The 21974-nt window shown below is 36.1% G+C and overlaps 1 pseudogene; it reads right to left on the bottom strand.

The window, feature by feature from the left end:
* Positions 1–14735: 14735 nt before the first annotated feature.
* Positions 14736–19369, bottom strand: LOC113300146 (annotated as a pseudogene).
* Between the last annotated feature and the right edge of the window lie 2605 nt (positions 19370–21974).

The raw sequence follows: 21974 nt of genomic DNA, 5'->3' as shown, positions 1-21974 counted from the left end.
TGACTCTGGCCACAATCAAACAGAGATCGTAGGCATGCTCATCTCATTGTCACATGGAAATATTGATTTATATTGTCACACACGGAAGTAGCTCAATCTTAGATGATGATAAATGCAGGTGGAGGTCAGGACAACATCAAACAAAGGCATAGGCGTTAAATGACAATAAAATACTAAGAAGTTTGATATTCTTCTTCTGTTAATTGTTAACATCTTCTCTTACGAATTCAATTTGGGATTAATTAATTCTAAACTTATAGTTGTTCAATTAAAAGGTGCCAGTCTAAACCAATCTTACGGGACACCACAAACATTAAAATCCAAGCTTTCTTTATCAATTTCCTAATTTTTGTCAGTAAATCAACAAATTGGAAACACATTATTATATCATTGAGTATAAATGAGTTTGCCGGTCAACATCCTTCATCCTTTTTGTTGGAAAGTTCCTGAAAGTTAAAGATCAACCGAACAATGAAAGAAAACCGAAATGTATTATTAGTATTAATTCTTGATATAGGTTAGTGTTGAGTGCAATAATCAAAAACAAAGAAAAATCAAATAAGCAAAAAGTTATTGATACTTAGCTCCTTTATAGTGGAAGTGATTGCTTTGACGAAATGAACAAGCTTCCCATACCTCCGCAACAGTAACAGGGCAAAACTTTGGAAAACAGAGTGAGTCGCGTGTTCAACACACTGTCCTTAAGACATTAGCGCCCGGCTACACTCAAGAGTGATGCTATAGCCATCACAGGACGGATATCTCCAGGATAAAACACCCTAATACACCTACTACTAGCATATGTAGTAGATGCTCAACTTGAGCTTGGCAACTTCGAAAAAAACATTAAGGAAAATCGCGAATGCTAAAGAAAGCAATACAAAATATTTCCCTTGGGGGTCTCTTTAAAATATAGAGAATCCCCTTTGGGGTCTCTCTAAAATATAGAGAAAACCCTTTTCCATGTTTTCCCCTAGGGGTCCCTCTAAAATATAGAGCAACCCCTTTACCATATAGGGGTCCCTCTAGAATATAGAGCAACCCCTTTTTTTTCCATACTTTTACAAAAGAAGTGAATTTGTTTATATAATTGACAAACTCAAGTTAAGAAGAGCTCCTCCCCTATATGGGACTAAAAATCTTATATAGTCTCTTAAAAACAACTAAAGAGTGGAAACTCCACTATGTGGGACTAATAAGTTTTCACTCGCAAAAGACACACTAAATTAAAATCTTTAAAAAGTATTTTTATTAATCGTTTTTCCAACAATCCCCCACATGAATGAAAACTCAATAAAACGTGAAAAACACAGATAGATCTTGGTAAATCAACAACCCAATCTCACGACCCGAACTGACTGAACAAACAGACAGATCGTGCATGTTGAATTCATACTAGCCATTTCAACGTCCTCTCCTTCACACAGTAGTGTGTTGATCCCAGGGTCATACTATGGATTGCATAAATCATAATAGTATAGAGAGCTTTCATCTTTAGTTTCTCACAAGTGAGACTAAAGGTTTCTTTCACCAAAGTGAAAAATCATGAACTAGTGAACCCTTAGTGACCCTTAGGTCCTAAGAACTAGTAATACCAAGACCATAAAAACAACATAAAACTCATTTTCTCAAAATGAATTAAAAATAGATAAAAACGAAAAACAGGAAATACCACTATAGGCAGAGGTGTCCATGAGGTCTTGAACCTTTGCTTAGTGAGAGATTACCGGAACTACTTGCTAGGCAGTGAACGCGATGTCTTGAACTGCTAGCGTTTGGTGTAATCCGCGATAATAACCACGCATGATATCTCTAAGGTTGCTGCCAAGCTCGTGTCGTTGTGTCCGTTTTGGCCCTGGACTTATCCTGTTTCTCAGAATGCTCTAGAGAATCAGCTCATATTCTCATAGGAAGCGACCCACTTCCCCATTCAGATAGGTGATATCCATCAAGAGTGTTTACTTCTACACCCCACTTCAATCTTAAATTGAAATTATAGAACTCATTAAGACTTATTAAAAAGTCATCCTCCACATGCAGTCACACTATCACGTCTACACCATAGGGAAGGGACAGAGAATGAAAATCTCTGATAGTGTTTACCTTTACCCACCACAAATTAGTTTCTCATTCGAAACCTTGATCATGGGATCTCCAGTCAGCAAGGTTGAGTATCCTTCATGGTAAGTTTAATATATGAGCTTAAGCCCCAACCCCCTCGATGCATTTTTAACTATCTCTTTGTACAAACATTTCGTCAAAGGTTGCGCGAAATTCTCCTTGGACTTTAGCCAATCAATGGAAATAACGCCGATTGAGATTAGTTATTACTTAGCTTTAACTATTATAGCTTTGCTAACACAATGTATAGATATAGCTGGCACAGGCCTATGTCAGAGAGGAATGTCTTCTAAAAAGCATCTTAGGCACTCGGCCCCCTCTCGTGCTTTATCTAACGCAATACTCTCAGATTCCATAATGAATTGAGCAATATATGTTTGTCTGAAAAACTTCCAGAAACAAACCCTCTTGCTAGAGTGAAAACATATCCACTCGTAGACTTAGACTCCTCTGATTCAACTATCCAGTTTGCATCACAAAGTCCCTCAAGGACAACAAGATACCTTTCATAAATAAAACAAAAGGTAATAGAGTATTTTAGGTACCATAATACTCTATTAAGCGCATCCAAATGCTCTTGTTCTGGACTACAAGTATATATACTTAACTTACTCACAATATAGGTAATGTATGGACTCTTACAGTTCACTAAATTCATCATACATCCTATAACTCTTGAGTATTCAAGTTAAGATATTCCATTACTCTTATTTTTCTCGAATCTACAAGAAGAATCGTACGGAGTAAGGCATGCTTACAATCAGACTGATTGTATCTCATAAGCACAAATTCAACACAATGAGAATGACTAAGACTATAGATGTTAGATTATCTTCTAATCCTGATCCTTATGATTACATCAATAAGGTCTAAGTCTTTCAAGTCAACGTTCTCATTCAGCGTATGTTTTAGTGGAATTAATTATATCTACGTTTATATCAAGTATAAGCATATCATCAATATACAAGCATACAATCACATAGGCATCCTTAACAAGTTACTTGCAAATATACTTGTCAGATTCATTACCTTAAATCCACTACTCATTATCACATGATCAAATTATCATGTCACTGTTTACGTGATTATTTGAAAACAATACAAAGATTTGTTCAACTTGCAATCTTTGTCTTCACAACCTTTCACTACAAAGTCCGCAGGTTGGTCTATGTAAATTTCTTTATCTAATTCACGGCTTTATAAAATTTGTATTAACATCCATCTGATGTATCTCTAAGTTGTTTATGGCAGTAATAATAATTAGCATCTCAAAGGAAGTAATTCTTGTCACAGGCGAATTAGAATCAAGGAAATGTACACCTACTTTTAGTTTATATCCTTTAGATATCAACCTAGCCTCATAATTTTTCCACAGTTCCATCTACCTTACGTTTCCTCTTAAAGACTCATATGCATCCTATGGTCTTACTTCCCGGAGGTAAACTAGCATGATCCCAAGTCTAGTTCAGACGGACTTAGTCCATTTCACTAAATGAAGCTTCTTAGCAGAGTGGGGTTTCGGTAAATATTATGGACGAAGCTATATTTTTGGGTCCTATATTTTAGGTTTAGGGATGGCAACCTTAGACAAACACCCACACACTTTGAAGTATGCATAATAAGGTTGTCTACCTTTCCACAGTTCATATGGAGTTTTATCTGATCCTTTAAAAGGTACTATGTTCAGGATATAGCAGGCTGAGAGGACGGCTTCCCCCCACAAGTTCGAAGGTAATCCTGAACTAATTAACATGGCATTCATCATCTCCTTAAGGGTACGGTTCTTACGTTCATCTACACCACTCGACTGAGGTGAATAAGGAGGGGTAACTTCGTGTATTATGCCATGTTTTACACAGAAATCTCCTTTCGGAATTTTATACTCACCACCACGGTCAGACCTAATGGTTTTAATGGTAGTATTCATTTGGTTTTCAACTTCAATTTTATACATCTTAAAGGTTCTAAGGCATCATCCTTACCTCTAAGCAAATATATATGACAATACCTAGTACAGTCGTCTATAAAAGTAATAAACCATTTCTTACCACCTCTAGTTTGAACCAGATTCATGTCAACTAGGTCCGAGTGAATTAATTCTAAGGGTTTAGAATTTCTATGAACATTTTGCTAAAAGGTTTTTTATAATATTTTGATTCTACGCGAATTTAACTTTTATGTTCAATATCCAAGTTAAATTTGGGTACGTAGCCTATGCTATCCAGTTTATGCATTGACTTATAATTTACATGTCAAAGTCACACAAAAAAAAGCAAAAGAATCAACTATGTTCATTTTATCAGATTTTCCTTTAAGCTTATAAAGACCCTAAGTCTTATAACCGTCGCCTAAAAAATCATTGCCCTTAGTTACAACAAGTTTTCTAAATTCACTTAAGATCTTCAATCTTTTACCATCTACAACATAAAAAGATACAAGATTCTTGCATATGCCCGGAACATGAAAACTTCATTCAATGTGAGAATATTACAGATATGAGCTTCTGCTCGACCTTTTCCTTTTATGCAACCTCTGTTGCAGATGAGTTACTCATATAGAGTTTCTCGACATCCCCTATCCTCTAATAGGAGGTGAACAGGTCTCTATTTCAGCAAACATGCTTAGTGGCTCCAAAGTCCACCCATCAATATCTCTCACATTGGTTATTAAAATAACTTCCGACATCATGCCACTGAACTCGTTCTAGTTTGTTTCAACTAAATTAGCATTAACTTAGTACTTATTAAGGTTTTTACGTTGTATACAATTTACTGCCATATGGCTAGGAATTTACAAACATAAAAATCACCCTTAATTAAAGTAATGCTAGATTCAGGTTTACGAAACATACCTTTATTATGAAGACCACGCTTAGTGTTGCGTTCGATGTTCTCACCTTTGCCATCTTTGGAAGATTTGTTTCCAACCACATGCGGCTATTAGCCATGTCCCTCGGAGATGACACCTTTATTCACAAATCACAATTCCAAATCAGAAAGTAAAATATGAGTTTTGAAGATAACATCTAGATTACAAACTTCGTTTTACTCATGGTTACCCCACAAAAATTAATTTAGTTAACAACAAATTTCTGCTCATCAGAATTTTTCAGAAACGTTTTTCTGTTTTGTAAAATATCAAAAAAATATTTTTACAACTCCAAAAATTCTGAAATTTTAAGCGAGTAACTATCAGGATGTCTACTACGTTGTGTCAAAAGGGGTCATCGAAATTACTTCTATGTTGAGAGATAAATTCGAAAATCTACAGCTGACCAAAAATTCGTTTTTTGTTTTTCACTCCACAATTAACATCCATGATTCACAAGACCAACCATTTTCGATTATTACAAATAACTAATGTCTTAAGATTGTTGGGTGCAATAATCAAAAACAAAGAAAAATTAAATAAGCAAAAAGTTATTGATACTTAGCTCCTTTATAGTGGAAGTGATTGCTTTGACGAAATGAACAAGCTCCCCATATCTCCGCAACAGCAACAGGGCAAAACTTTGGAAAACAGAGTGAGTCGCGTGTTCAACACGCTGTCCTTAAGACATTAGCGCCCGGCTACACTCAAGAGTGATGCTATAGCCCTCACAGGACGGATATCTCCAGGATAAAACACCCTAATACACATACTACTAGCATATGTAGTAGATGCTCAACTTGATCTTGGCAACTCCGAAAAAAACATTAAGGAAAATCGTGAATGCTAAAGAAAGCAATACAAAATATTTCCCTTGGGGGTCTCTCTAAAATATAGAGAATCCCCTTTGGGGTCTCTCTAAAATATAGAGAAAACCCTTTTCCATGTTTTCCCTTAGGGGTCCCTCTAAAATATAGAGCAACCCCTTTACCATATAGGGGTCCCTCTAGAATATAGAGCAACCCCTTTTTTTTTCCATACTTTTACAAAAGAAGTGAATTTGTCTATATAATTGACAAACTCAAGTTAAGAAGAGCTCCTCCCCTATGTGGGACTAAAAATCTTATATAGTCTCTTAAAAACAACTAAAGAGTGGAAACTCCACTATGTGGGACTAATAAGTTTTCATTCACAAAAGAAACACTAAATTAAAATCTTTAAAAAATATTTTTATTAATCGTTTTTCCAACAGTTAGATCAATTAAAGAATGGGGACTCGTTTATAAAAGAATCACTGTAAAAACCATTTTCAATGTGTTGGAGAAGAAGGGATTTTTTGTCCAGAATATTAAATTAGGGGGCAAAGTTAATACTATTAACAAGTTGAGGGGGAAAGCTCAATCACTAATTTGTTTAGGGGGGAAAACTCAAAAATCCCTTATTATAATTAGTAGTAAAATGCACAAACGTGAACTCCGCTTTACTTGATAGTGATCCTATAGATTTTGGTTAAGTCCGAACATATTATCAAGTAATCACACTTTGATTGTTGTATTGTCTCGATCTCGTATCCATAGATGATCACACAAAGTGTGACTACCGATTTGTCGTATTGTCTCGACTTTGTCCATAGACAATCACTTTAGGTAAGAGGACTTATAGGAGGATATTTTAAAGATTGTGGTGTATTTGGGTACCCTCATCTTTTCAAAAGATATACAAAATGAGGAATTAAGTGGAATTGACCATACCAGGAATTAGACTACACTTCAGGAAGAGGTTAACTACATTTATAAGTTATAACTTTCCTTTACATGAAACTGCTTAGTCTAAAAAAAAATCTCAATTTTGACTCCATTTTAATGCAAGAAGTAAACCTCATTGACCTAGCATTTATGCAGCAGAATCTACGAACAGCCGATTCCTGTGAAATTTTTCAGAATGGAGAAACAAATACTTTATGGAAGGATGAAGATAATATATTTGTTTCCAATCTGAAACCAAAACAAGATGACCATAAAGAGGCACTAAATATAGAAGCAACTGAAGAGATCAAAGACACAGAAAATGGAACTTTACACCATAAGAAAGTTGATGGGTTGGTCGAATCAGTTGAAAGGGATTCTGGGAAACTTGAACCAATTGATCTGGCAGAAAAGCTCAGAGATGCCTCTGAAACAACGGATGAGGATCTGAGCATTGCAGCTTCAACAGAAACTGGAAAAAAAATGACAAATTACTATATACCAGCAGCATATTGGATCTGGCGAAATCATTTAATTGTTCAAAACACTCAAGAGGAGAACATGGAGGCTGGAAAATTCAGAGAGACAAGACCCAGTTTGAAGCCTGAAGAGACAGGCCCACAAGTACACTCCGAAGATGGAAAGGTAAGATGGGTTATATAAAATTATTCACGTTGTTTCCCTTCCTCTCTATGTATCGTGCCGGTTATACAGGAAGTTCAGAGAGCTGAAAAAAGTGAGTAAATTGAAAAACAGATCACAGAAAAAGATGTTGCAACGAGACTATATGTAGTATCTACAAGTGACAAAGCAGTTAAAAAGGTTAGCAGCTTCGGCATATATATGACTGCATAATATCTAATTCCTTATGTTTTATATGATAGTGAAACTCTAACTATTAACTAAACAGGTGCAGGGCACTGATATAATTAGCAACGAACAGAATATTGATGCGAAAGAATCCAACGCGAAGAAAGAAATAACAACTGTACTAGGTGAGGAAAATCTTAATAGCAAACCTGGTGTTGCAAGCATGACGGAAAAGCCAAAACCAAATAAATTAGTTAATGACGAGCTCCCAAAAACTTTTACTTTAATATCCGAGGTGTTGGAAGAAAATGACCAAGAAACAACCGAAGATCTTCCCAGTATGACAAAAACTGAATCTGCTTTATTGGAAACAGAAGAAAGAAGCTCACAGCCAGTTAAATTAGAATTTGAGAAGATTGCGTTGCCAGCAGGTATTTGTTCTGAAGAGAAGACTCTAGAACATGTTGAAACCATTGAGCCTATTATAAAGGATGAAGTTGAAAGTGCAAACCTTGAAGAAAAGTCATAGTTGATGTCGGAACCTCCCTCTACATTGATTTGCGAGACACGTGAGGAATGCAAGGAAACAACAGAGACAAGCTTACAAAAGGTTGAACTAGAAAACGAGAAAAGTGTGCTTCCCTATGGTATTGGTTATGTCAAAAAAGAATCTAGAAATAGTTGAAATAGAGACTATACTAGTGGATGAGGATATCAAAAGTGCGAAGTATGTAGAGAATTCCGAATTAATATATCAATTTAGCAGCACCAGAGATGGAAACTAAACCCAGGAAAAATCAATTGAGGATAAGCTTGGTGGAAAAAAATTTGAAGAAGAAATCAAGGAAGTAGTCCCAACATCTGATGATTCCTCTGGATCTGAAGATCAAAGAGAAGAAGCAACTAGTCGATTTGATAATGCTACTGAGAAAACAGAAGAAAATCTTCAGGAATACTCTGCATTGATGTTTGAAACACAAAATTTTGTAACCTTAAAAGATAATCCTACCATGATAGATGCATTAGACGTTGAGCACAATGCAGAAGTTGAAGTTGAGAGTATAATATGTTAGAATATTGAAGCTGATAAAGAAGATGCACAAGACACTCAAGTTACTGCAGTAGATGAGGTTCTAATAGACGAGGACCAAATGGAAGATGAAACCCAGGATAAGAATGTGGACACTCGTATTTCCCCAGAGATAACAACAGGGACACATCCACACAAAGAAGAAGAATGCAAAAAGCTTAAAGTATCTCCTGTGGAGTTTGGAGATATAAATGAGACTCCAAATGTATAGCCCATGAAAGAAGCTGAGAAACTAGATCTTTCTCCTGCTTGTGCTCGAGGGGAGAATGTCTCAGAACGGAAAACTGGTTCTGTGTTGGAATGGAAGGAACTAACAGAACCATTAGAAAATTATGAAGAAAATCTGAAAGAATGACGAACTTCGGAATCAGGAGCATGGCAAATGAAATCAGAAAACAATGAGTTAGAAGAGTGTTTCTCGAAGGTGGAGGAAGAAACTGAGACACTTGGTGCAAGCGAAGACCCGCATAAAAGATGTTACATATAGTAATGTGCAAGTTAAGAACCATGAAGAGCAATGCAATGAAGACTACAAGGATGATACCTCCATGTGTGATAAACCAAATGAAGAGGTTAGTTAACAATGATATATATAAGATCCAAATTTTTAATGTTATTTTTCATCAGTTGAGTTTACTTAAAACCATCATTCTCTTCCTCAATCTACACTCCTTAATTGATGTAGTGTCCCGTGCAGAATTGCGAAATACTAGTTAATCTTGGTGAAAAATTGAAAGTCTCGAGGTAAAAAGTACACTCCACAGTGAAGACGATTCAGCCAAAATGAACTCATCAGTTGAAGAAAAGTTAGTATGAGAAGTAGGCGGAGAGTGTAATAATGAAGCCTCCAATCCTGAACCCGGCATTCCTCAAAAGACTAGGGAATTTGTGTCTGAAGCTCAAACTCGTGATGTGCTCCTTAAAACAAAGAGGACTGGAAATGATGAAGATGGCAAGGACGTTGTACCTTTTGGAGATGGAAACATTGGGGAAATCTCTCTAGTAGAGACTACGGGAAAGGAACACTTGATGGAAGAAACCCATATTAAGGAAAGAGAAGAAAATGAATACCTAAAAACAGAAATTGTACAAGAGGTCTGGGAATACAAAGTGAGCTTTATCTAATATATCTATTTATATTCTTCAGTCAGTTTAACTTTATCTATTTTAAAGGTGTGTGCGAGATCTGAGAACTCTGGTACCAACGAAATCAATGCAAAGCAGATACATGGTGAAGAAGGATGTGTTGAGGAACCATGCCCGACATCAGTTGGAAAGGATACTGTTACAGAAAGTCGTCAAGAAGCCCATGCAAGAGAGCCATTCATAGAAACTTACATGAAGCTTGAACATGCAGAATCAGATAATGATCCGATAGCTGACCAGATTGCAGAGACTAATGAGGCAACAAAGATCACAAAGGATGGAACTCTAATAGAAGAAATCCAAGTAAGAGAGATTAATCTCATATTTTTCCTCTTCTTGTTTAAGCACTACTTTTTGGTTGGATAAGTGCAAGCATTTACGGTTAATGGGTCATGCAGTGATTTGAGGACGACAATGCAAACAAGAAAACTGAGATGTTGATCACAAAAGAAGAGGAAGTGTCCAAGGTCCAAACTTGAATTTATCTATAGTTCCTTGAGTCTCCATGACACACTATTTTATTTTTAATTTATGAACTTGAAACTTCTTATGCAGATAATATTGGAGGAGATGAACAAAGAAATGACAGTTTCCACTGAAACAAGAGAAATAGTTCCAGCAAAGAATGAGGAAGGCCCAGACATGAACATTCATGAAAAACCTACTAATAATACACCATGTGAAGCAGAACCAACAGAAAACATGAATGTCATGGTAGTTAAACCCTCTTCTCTGGAGATTGAAGAAGCTACCCCCAACAAATTCAGAGACCAAGACAAATGCAACGGAAGATGCAAGAGCCATTGACAATTTATTGAAGGCAACAACCTTTGGAGCACCCCTTTTGAGTCAGTATCAAAGTGTAATGAAACTACTGAAGCCTTTTCCCGAAATGATCAAAATGTAGCCACCATGATTGATACTTCAGTTGTTGACGAGGCTTTAGCAGGCGATATCCCATATAAAGAAGGAAAGGCTAGAGAACATGAAGGGGAACATATTGAGACACAAGCCATAACTACAGTAGAAGAAGCTGAGCACGTAAAGAATGACGTATGCGTTAGTAACACGAGAATTTTTTTCAGAAGCTTAGTACTTGTACAATTATTAACACTTTGATTTGCTCTACAAGCTCCAGAAGCGAATATCTTAAAGGAAGGTGTGAAGAAAGATCATGTGAAAGCAAATATACAAAAATTCAAATTCCACAACATGAAGAAACCCAGGTTGTCTTGGCTGCTGATCAGGAAACAACAGAGGAAAGTGTCATGGCCAGCACTGGCAAGATCAACAATACTTCTGAATCTTTTGTTGAAGATCAAAGTCAAACGAAAACTGATCTCAAGCAAGAAGCAAAGGTCTGTGAAAGTGAGACAACAGAAAGCTCAAAGCCGGAGGAATTTCCAAAACCAGGACCAGAAGGTTTATCTGTTGACCAACCTTCAGTCATGGAGATAATAGTGAAAGAAACTACCGTGAACCTGGAAAACCGCAACAGAATTCCTTAAAACTTTGAAAGGATTCCTGAAGCCGGTGATACAACAAATGAAGAGGAGAGGTCAAGAGAAGTGGACCTCGGTAAGGCCACAGAGGCAAACACTGCAACATTGCTAGAGGATCAAAGTGGAAGCACCGAACTGAAAAACAACATAGAGGAGCAGAAACCAAAAGAAATTTCAGAGATTAATGGGAAACCAAAAGAAGCAGAGTGTGGACAGTACAAAGAATCAATCAGCGAAACAGAACCATCAATGTTCGATCTCACACTAGACTTCGAAAGATAATCTTCTGTGAAGAAGCAAGAACCATTGGAATGTAAAGTGCCTCTAACTGTTCAAGTTGAAAAGATGCACAACAAGAAGAAAAGCATTCAGCGGATAAAGAAGAAGATGAACAGATAAAAGACTCAAGGTCTGATGCTCCAGTAATGGTAGAAGCCTCAGTTGATGTTGATGTGAAACCAGCTCACAAGAAATCACACAATATACTATCAGGGGTAGGATCACAAGTCAAGCATTCAATCGCCAAGGTGAAGAAGGCCATCACATGTAAGTCATCTTCGCATAAGTCATCATCACCAAAACAAGAAAATGGAGCTTAAACAGCCGGATTTGTTGGACCACCGTTAATATTGTATTTCTATTGGTTGCATATTAAATTCAGATTGTGGTGTGTATTTGTGAAGTGTGAATTTTGTAAAATAGATCAAGTTCCTTGTGTGCATAATAATAAGCAAAGATTATTTTACTCAGAGATATATTGCAGAAAAAAATGTATTTTGGCTTGTATATTCAATCAAACAAAGATTTACATGTATGATGTATCAATTTTCAAATTTCCATCGGTAACCGAAAATCAGAGAGAAATGCTCTTTAGCTACACTTCCTAAATGATAGTTGACACCCGGGTCCTATTTTAACGTCTCCTAAGTTAGAACATACAAACAATAATCTGACAGGCGATACAAATTCCTATTCATGATTTGAGCTACAATTACTTGACCTAAATGTTGATTGAATTGTTTAGAACATTACTACAACTGATAAAACTAGATTCTACAAAACCTCTACTACAGTTTCCAAAGATAAAACCCTGAAAAATTATTTACTTTTAAGCAAAAGAGAGAGGGAGGGGGTAACCCGTTCAGCAAAACCTCTATTAGATTTCTACAAGACTCTGTAATTTAGATTTAGGTGTAAGATACTATGATTATGAAAAACTTAATTCATGTGAGCTAGACTTACATGTTCTTGAAATCATGGGGTTGGATTTGATCCAACCACTGCTCTTTGCAGTCATACAAACTAGTTTTGTTTCAAAACTAGTTAATCTCTGTGATCCTATTTGGTCTTGTAGGAATTCTGGAATGGTGTTTAGGTCTGTAAAATTGGGATGGAAAGTCCAGAATTGGTGGAGATACTTTGGATCGGTTGATAGGATAATGATGTTGAAAAATCCTGTAATGATGTTGAAAAATTCCTGTAACCGTTTAATGTGTCATGTATTGTGAGGTTTTATCCTCTTTTATGCAAAAAAAAATTCTTTCCTTGAGTTTCAGACTCCTTTTTTTGCCCGTTTTAGAGCACCAAAAATGAGAGCACTGATCAAATTTAAATCTTCTTCCTTGTGTTTCTGAAACCAAGTTTTTTTGATTTCTGACATACCAAATGCTTTGGGCTGTGCTACCCCACGCGACAGCGTACAAATGGTTTATAAGCTAGCACGTGCTAGCCATTGGATATGTTAAGATCTCTGTCTTTTGTTTTCTTTATGAAATTATACAGCTGGCGACAACTATCCAAAATATATATTATTTCAAGTTGACCCTCAAATTTAATTTATATTCATCAATTACTCCATTTATGGAGTAAAAAATGGATTCTCTTCTACTTTTTGTTCCGTACATGGACAGTTATTGTCTTATCTGTAGTAGTTCTAGTATCAGTGTAACCACGATTTTTTACTCAATTCTTCAATAATCAAACTATTAAACTTATTTATTGGAATAAATCTTAATAAACTATTGATTATCACTTTTATTCTTATCCCATACCATACAAAGAATTTGGACTACCATACAAAGAATTTGGAGAATTGGAGTTCTAATAATACAAAGTTAGAGTAATTAGAAAGAAGGGAAATAAAAACACAAAGAGATCTAGATGATATACCATTCTTGGCTTGTGATTTCTCCCAACTGGCATCAATGATATGTTCGCTAGATTCGAATTCATGTGCTAGGTTTCGACAAGGATTCATCTTTTAACAAAAAGATCACACAGCAGAGGAAAGGCGTGAAAACCAAAGTATTGCTTAATGTGATGAGAAGGTCTAGACCATGAAATATTAAAATTCATAAGGACCTTTTTAATTTTATTAAACTAAGAAGAGGACTTATTTGAATATATATTTATTGACAGTTGGGTATTCATCATCAACGGATGAAAATAAAACAAACTTGTCATCCAACGACTCATGGGCGCTAGCTTATAAGTTCTCCCTGCGCTGTCGTGTGGGAGAGCATTTTCCAAATGGTTGGGCTTAAGAAACCGTGACTACCCATGTTACCCCAAATAAAATTAGATTCTTTTTTTTGGTAAGTTGAAATTGTATTGATAAATAACAAATATTTACGAAAAGTTTACAAAAAAAGAGGTTCAAAGACCCCAAAAACTTACAAACTACTTAAATCTGAAATAAGAGATATTTGAATATTCTAAAGACCTAAGAAAATAGGGTCTTTCTTCATAATTCATGCCTACTCCATTTCTTAGCAAACAACCTCTATTAGCCATAGTATCAGCAGCAAAATTGACTTCACGTATTTGCCTTGAATATCTCTCCACCTTTGCTGAGCGAACCAAGGAGCATTAGAGGTAGAAAGGGCCGTTAAAGCTCCAACTGAATCAGTTCTCACCACAATTTTACGGACCTCCCACTTCAAAGCCCACTCCAGGCCCACAATAACTACATACAGCTCCGCTAGGAAATTTGTAGTTCTGCCTAAGCCAATACTCATGGCTCCTACAAAATTACAGTTCGCATCTCTTGCCACCGCACCTGCGCCTGCAACCCCAGGGTTGCCTTTTGCCAAATAAAATTAGATAATTCCAATGTTAGTCGATATCTCAAATAGAAAGAGTAAAATCGTCTGAAAAATAATAATAATAATAATAATAATAATAATCCTATAATCACAGCGAGTGGCTACAAAATTCGAGCTCTTCTATCTCTAACGCGCACGAGCGAGATGATTACCATTACTAATTTATTTTGTTACCAATACCAAATTCAATCGTTGGTTACTCTGAAACCATTTCAAATCGACAATCCCTTGAAAAACGTTAAGAACCTCAGATTTTCACTTAATCAGAAGAGAAATGTTGCTATTGAAGCATCAAAATCGAATTCACGGAAACGATATCTAACAAATGATCGAAAGAAGATAGAAGAAAAGTCCGTAGAAGAAGGAATTCCAATTGATCAAGTTAAAACCCTAGTCAAATTTAAATCAAGATACAATTACATTCGTGTTATAGAAGTATCGAGAAGAGCTGATCATCCATTTGCAGGTTCAAGATTACTTCTATTAGACGCACCAGGAAACATCCACAGTGTATCATTTATTTTCAAATTACTCACAGAAACATATTTCGATGTTTTTGCTTCATTTCCCCCAATTTTGCCACCAGGAGGAGGTCCATTAGGAATTCTAGGGTTTGGAGCTGGTTCAGCTGCAAGAATTATATTAGAATTATACCCGGAAGTCATAATTCATGGATGGGAACTTGATCCGTCTGTTATTTTAGTAGGCAGAGAGTATTTTAGTCTTTTGAAGCTCGAGAACGATAGCCCAGGTCGGCTTTTTATTAACATCGGTGATGCTTTAAATGCTAGTGTTAGAGACGGTTTTTCAGGGATTTTGGTTGATCTGTTCTGTAAAGGGAGGGTGATTCCTGAACTTCAAGATTCAACAACTTGGGAGAAATTGAAAGGTAGTTTGAGGAAAGGTGTTTCTTGAAACTATCCATGATTGCTGGCATGTCTTCTTCGGCTGGTAAGATAGTGGTCCTCAAGTGGAAGACACTGGAACATAGAAACAAATTAACCATGAATTTACTATTGAAGTTGACAACAATTATAGATCAAGACCCTAATATGGAATTTCAAACACAACACAATAATCACCTACTACTCGAGAAAACATTTAACAGAAAGCTAATTACCCTTCTTTTTGGCCAAAACCTGAACCAGGGACAGTTGAAATGCCTGTTGCCTCCAAGAGCTTCAGACAATAGTAAACATCGGGAACTTTCCAGCCATTTTCGCAGCCTCGATTGCTTTTGGAGGAAGACGTATTTGTGGAAAGGAATACATGGCTCCTGTAACCACTATTCTCATTACACCTATTCCTCTAGAGACTTCAAAATAGTAAAAACAAGAAATAGAAGCATGCTGTTGTTTAACTACCACTCACCTTCCGTGAAATTGCAGACAACGTTTCTGCAACTGTTAAAGCCATTGGTCATAATGTGTGCCCTTTTCCTCAATGAATCAAGGATCGTTTTGCTGCATTATTTTATGACTTGGAACATTATTGTTTATAAGATATTTGTAAAGCAAACTGTATCACTGGTCGTTGTATTTTAAGTTCTAAACAACTTAATGTAAGCCATCCATACCTCTCCTGCACAAACTTCAGATACGAGATATCTCCAGGCTTTGGAGGGTTGACCATCAGACCTAACTGATAAAACAAAATAAGTTTGGGGTCTCAGAATACAATAGCATCAAACACTTAAAAGTGCTAAAAGAATAACAGCTATGTTAAAAGTGTGATTCTAAGTGATTTTTTCACTTACAAAGATCTGCCCAGGGACATTTGGACTGAGCGATATGGATGCAACCTTATAAATCTCATCCACAGACTGCACCGGATCGACAAGAAAAAGGAAATGCAATGATTAGATAATTCCCAAGGGCAAAGATACTTAAACGAATAAACAAAACTTCAAGAGTAAAAAGACATCAAATTTTGGGAAGAAAGAAACCTCGGCAGGAATATTGGTCATCTCAAAGTATCCTCCACGCTGACCACATTCTCCCCAATAACCTTTGGAGACAATGTGGAAAGACACGAGCTGAACATCCTTGCTAATCGGTGTGCCCATGTCTAGCAAAACCTTATATCATTCTGAGAAATTAGTTTTTACTCTATAAAATCCCCAATAGGTTAACTGAAATTAGGAATATATCATACAAACATATCATACCTTTCTTGCACTTATAAATGGACATTGATCCTGGTATACGTTCTGCTGATAAACTTCATCCGCGAGGAGGACTAATTTTTCTCGGGAACAAAATCGTAACAACTCCTGTAGATTATCTATACTCAGACACTGACCAGTAGGGTTTCCTGGGTTTATAATCACCATAGCTCTGACCTGATCACATTCCAAGACATAAAGGACTGGATTCAGGGTTACAATGTGTAATATCATAAATTTGAATGATTGGACAAAAATTCAATTTTCTATAACAAGTTAGGAAACCAGATGATCTTCCAAGAGGAATAGATAAGTTTTCAAACACATGAGATGCTTACAGTTATTCCCATTGAATGGGCATGTGCAACTGATTGGCGAAGGTTATTGACATCCAGACCCCAGTTAGCCGACTCCCCTAAGTAATATGGAACAAGAGAACCACCATATAAAGATATTGCCGCAGAGTAAAGTGGGTACTGAGGAACAGGAACCAAAATCTGACAGTAAAGAACAGTAGAAAATCCAAAATTAGAGATTGTAGACAACCATTGTCACCCAAGAGAATAAAATGATCACTATTTGTTAGTGTTACTGATTTTAATACCCCATCTTTTTCACCACGGATAATGGTATTCAACATCTGCATTACTCCTTTGCTGGCACCATCCGTGAGAAATATGAGTTCTGGGTCACTGTGATCGGTACAAACACGGTCAACTTCTATTTCAGAGAACAAAAACCCACGGCGCCAGAGACAAAAAATAAGGTGTGTCCCTAGTTCAATATTACCTTGGATATCCATCTCGCTTCTCAATGAAGTCAGCAACTTCCTTCCTAATTCCTGGAAGACCTCGAGAATCACTGTAAGCACCTGATTATACAAGCATTATGAGTGTCCGTTGTCATTTGTTTCAGGAGAATTTATTCTTTGTGCTGATTTTACCCCAACAGCAATCCAAACTGGACTTCCAAAACGATGAAGCTATTTCATATGAATGAACAAGATATTTCATATGAATGAACAAGATATTAAGGACATCATTGGAGCTCACCTAAACCACCAGATGTCAATGAAAGATAATGTTCAGCTCTTGCGATAGCATCTGCTGGAAAGACAAGCCCACATTAGGATCGTCTAGTAGAAATGGAGCTTGGCATAGAGCGATCACCTGTTATAAGGCATTATCTTGTATAAGAACAAATATAAAGATGAAAACATCTCTAATAATTCCATAACAATTTCACAAATGTGGTCAAATTGTAAACGTGAGGACGAACACAGTAAATTCATATAAAAGATTAATAAATAAAGAATGGAGATGACCTGGCGTGGGAATGACAGTGGCTTCTGTCCTAAAGCGTGAGGGTTACCAACATTTGTGAAAATAATCTGTGGATGAACAACTGAAAATCTAAGAAATTTGAAGAAAACCTTTGAACAAGTTAATAACAGATGATTACAAGTCACCTTCCCATGATATAAGGATATCCAATCCATAAATGACAAGAAGTTAGATATAGTCCAAAAACGACAAGAAGTTGAAAAACTATTTACCTTCTTCCCTTCTTTCTGAAGCTCGGAGATATAGTTCACCTCTTACAGCATATTGAACTTTCTTGACGTTTTCATTCAGAGTATCATGGTCTAATCCCTTTGACATGATTAAGTAGTTATTCTCCTTGCCACTGCTAGCAGAAAAGCATACAACAGCAACCCGTAAATAAGATCCTAACCTGAAAAACAATGAAATAAGTTTGAGAACACAAGTAAAATACAAGAGTGGAAATATCACGAGAGCATAAAACTATACGAAGAGGGATATGATCAGTATGGTAGCTTGGGAATAACAAATTTATTGGACATCTCAATTGTTGCCTACCGCAATCTTATAGGAAGCTAATGAAATCAATGAACAGCCAATGAATTGACATGGTCATAGCCCCAAAATTTACTTTCTCAATTCAAATTTGCTCTACTTTAATTCACTTTATTTTATCATTAAAAACTCAAACACAAACAGACGAGAAATGCGCCGGCAACCAGAACAAAAATCAAAAGTACTAAATTGCAGAAGCCAATTAAACCAAGAAAATGCAAAGTGAAATCTGAAACCAAAAAATGGAGGACTAGTTGCGCCAAACACAGCAGTTAAGAGTCTTCATACATGCATCATCACCAATAAGCAAAATGACAATAAAATCCCAGCACAAGAGTTCTTTTATCATACATTTCTGAAACAAGACAAACCCAGGTACAACAACAACACTCTAGAATTTAATTTCATACAAAGTATGCATAAGAAAAAACCCATCAACCAAACAAACAATGTTGACCAACCAAGTTCCATCAAAACCCATTTAAGATTTCATTAAACAGATGTTCAAACCCCATAATTCAACAGTTCAACTGAAACCCAATTGAAATCCTATTAACAGAATTAACCAGAGAGGATAAAACACAATTTCAACCAACCAACCACTCATTTCATTTTCGACCCCAGAAAGTTCAAAACATCCACATGATAAGGGTAAAAAGGTATAATTAAGCAGAAACTAAAGATACCTAAATCGATTAATCACTAAAAAGAAAATCAGTATTATTAAGGTAACCAATACTGCAAATAATTTAAGTATTTTTTATACTCAAACTAGATATGATTATATTAATGCTTACCTTTAAACTTCGATGAGGTTAGCAGATTTGCAGAGAACAGGTGATAGTGAGTTCCAAAGTTTAGCTGCTCTGAAAACTCTGAACTAGAAAAATATTTGTGTGGTACTCTGTGCATTATACCAGTTTGTTTGTTGGGTTCTCCTTTTTTTCTCAATTTATATTCTTTTATTTATTTATTGGATTAAAGATGCATCCGATAATCTTTTACTTATCAAATTTATGTATCGGATCTCATGCAACAGCATGTGTTCACGGTGACGGAGTAAATACGTTGTCCTTGATTTATTTTTTTAATCTATCTTACAAAATCAAAAACAAAAACAAAAGTGTCTTGACCAATCCGACGAACGTTAATAAATTCTTTTCTCCCATCAGCGGCTGTCATTGCTTTAAAAGTGGAGGAAAGTGCAAAAGATAAATCTCGGTTTAGAATTCACCCCTATTTTAGGAAAGTGCAAAAGATAAATCTCGGTTTAGAATTCACCCCTATTTTAGAATTCACCCCTATCTCGGTTTAGGAAAGTGTCTCATTCAATGCGTTTAATTAATCTCTTGAATGAAAAATGTAAACAAAACGCACAAAACAGAAGAAGCAAGTCCCGTCCGTTTCAAAACCTTGGCAATCAATGGGATTTATGTTGAATATTTGTTTCTTCTTTGAAATCAATATAGAGGCAATCGAATGGAATCTTCTTTGAACCTCATTAACTCACTTACATACGTTTCTTCTCAAGAGCTCACTAGCCTATAAACTCTGATGCATCTAGAAATCTTCCCAAAACATCGAAGAAGTAATAGTATAGAGTTCTCACGTGTGTCTGAGTGTGTGAGAAATGACCTTTATTGGCTGAGTGTGAGCTGTTCACAGCCTGTCATGTTAGAACATCTCTTGTCTTAGTCAGACATGTATAAATGCAAGAATGTATTGTTTTAAGTGTGTAAGAAAGAAATCAGATTCTTGTTTTTTCAATCAATGTTAAAGTACTACTATGGTATCAGATAAAGCTTCCGCAATAGCCATTAATGGCGTTCAACCTATCAACCAATTTTCAGATTTAATTTCTTCAATACAATCAAAACTTTAATCAATCATCTTACTTCAATTCAATTTTTCAGTCTACTTTCATTACTTTCTTATATGTTCTTTCAATGGCAGCATATGAATCAAGAATCTCTCAAGTTCCTCTCAATCAAATTTCACAAATACTCAGTTACAAACTCAAGGATGACAATTTCCTTACCTGGAAATCACTTCTTCTACCACTTCTGCGTCGATACAGAGTCAATGGTTTTCTTGATGGATCTTTACCATGTCCACCTTATCTGCTCAATAATGGCGTCAATTCTGGTTATACAGCTTGGCATGATGATGATACTACTCTTGTACTCTGGATTCAGATGTCTATCTTTGAATCTGTAATTCCATACGTTGTTGGAGCTGATTCTTCGAAAGATTTATGGGATAATATTGATTCTAGGTATGCAAGAAGCTCCTTTACACATTCAATTCAACTTCGTCTCAAACTTCAATCCACAAAACTTGGGTCAGGTACAGTTTCTACCTTCCTAAGTGAAATCAAGAAAATAACAGATGAATTGTTTGCTGCTGGTTCACAAATTCATGATGATGAATTGGTAGTTACTATACTCAATGGGTTAGGCCAAGATTATAGTTCTTTCTGTACATCTATTCGTATTCGCAATCCACCAATCTCTTCAAAGGAACTTCATAATCTGCTTCTTACTGAAGAAATAATTGTTACAAATAAGCAAAAGAACTTACTTACTGAGGCCAATTCAAAGGCATTTGCTGCTACAAGACCTTTTGTTCAAAATTATAGAAGTAGTGGCAGAGGTTATCATAATTCTTCAAGACCTGCAGTTCCATACTCTGGATACATCAGACCACCCCCATCTTTTTATCCAAGAGGTTATTCTCAATTTCAGATGCATTCTGCTTCTTCATCCACAACATCACCTCATTTCCATCCAAGACCTCACTATAGTTCAGCTCCTTCTTCTTCTGCTCCACCACCAATAACTGACAAGATTTGTCAGATCTGCAACAAAACTGGTCATCTTGCTTTGGAATGCAGACACAGATTAAATTTTGCCTATCAGAACAGCTATACTCCTCAAAATCTCAGTGCCATGCTTGCTACTGCCAATATCATGGGTGAAAATCCTTGGTATGCTGACTCTGGAGCAAACAGTCATATCACTAATGATGAATCTGAATTTCCTGAAGCAACATCTTTTGAAGGGGCATATGAGATTCAAACAGCTAATGGAGAAGGTATGCCAATTACTCATATTGGTCATGTGTCTAAAACAGCTTCCTCTCATTCTTTTAATCTAAACAATGTGCTTCTTGTTCCAAAATCATCTCAAAACTTATTATCAGTGCATAAATTCACTAGTGACAACAACTGTTCTATTACTTTTGATTCTATTGGTTTTGCTGTTAAGGATTACTCAACTGGGAAGATCATTTTACAAGGACCACGTAAAGGAGGATTATATCCAGTGAATTTTTCCAAGTCTACTAAGAATAAAGCTTTCTTTAGCAACAAGAATTCAGCTACAGTTTGGCATCAAAGGTTGGCTCATCCATCATTTCAAGTACTTCAAAAGGTGTGCAGAGATATGCAACTTTCTAGTTTAGTCAAAACACCACTATTTTGTAATGACTGTCATCTAGGCAAAAGTCATAAATTGCCCTTTACTCTATCTTCAAACAGGGCTCAATC

The sequence above is a fragment of the Papaver somniferum genome, chromosome 7 (assembly GCF_003573695.1).
Source record: "Papaver somniferum cultivar HN1 chromosome 7, ASM357369v1, whole genome shotgun sequence".
Taxonomy (NCBI): Eukaryota; Viridiplantae; Streptophyta; class Magnoliopsida; order Ranunculales; family Papaveraceae; genus Papaver; species Papaver somniferum.
The sequence above is the reverse complement of the archived record's forward strand: the minus strand, read 5'-3'. Positions and strand labels throughout refer to the sequence as shown.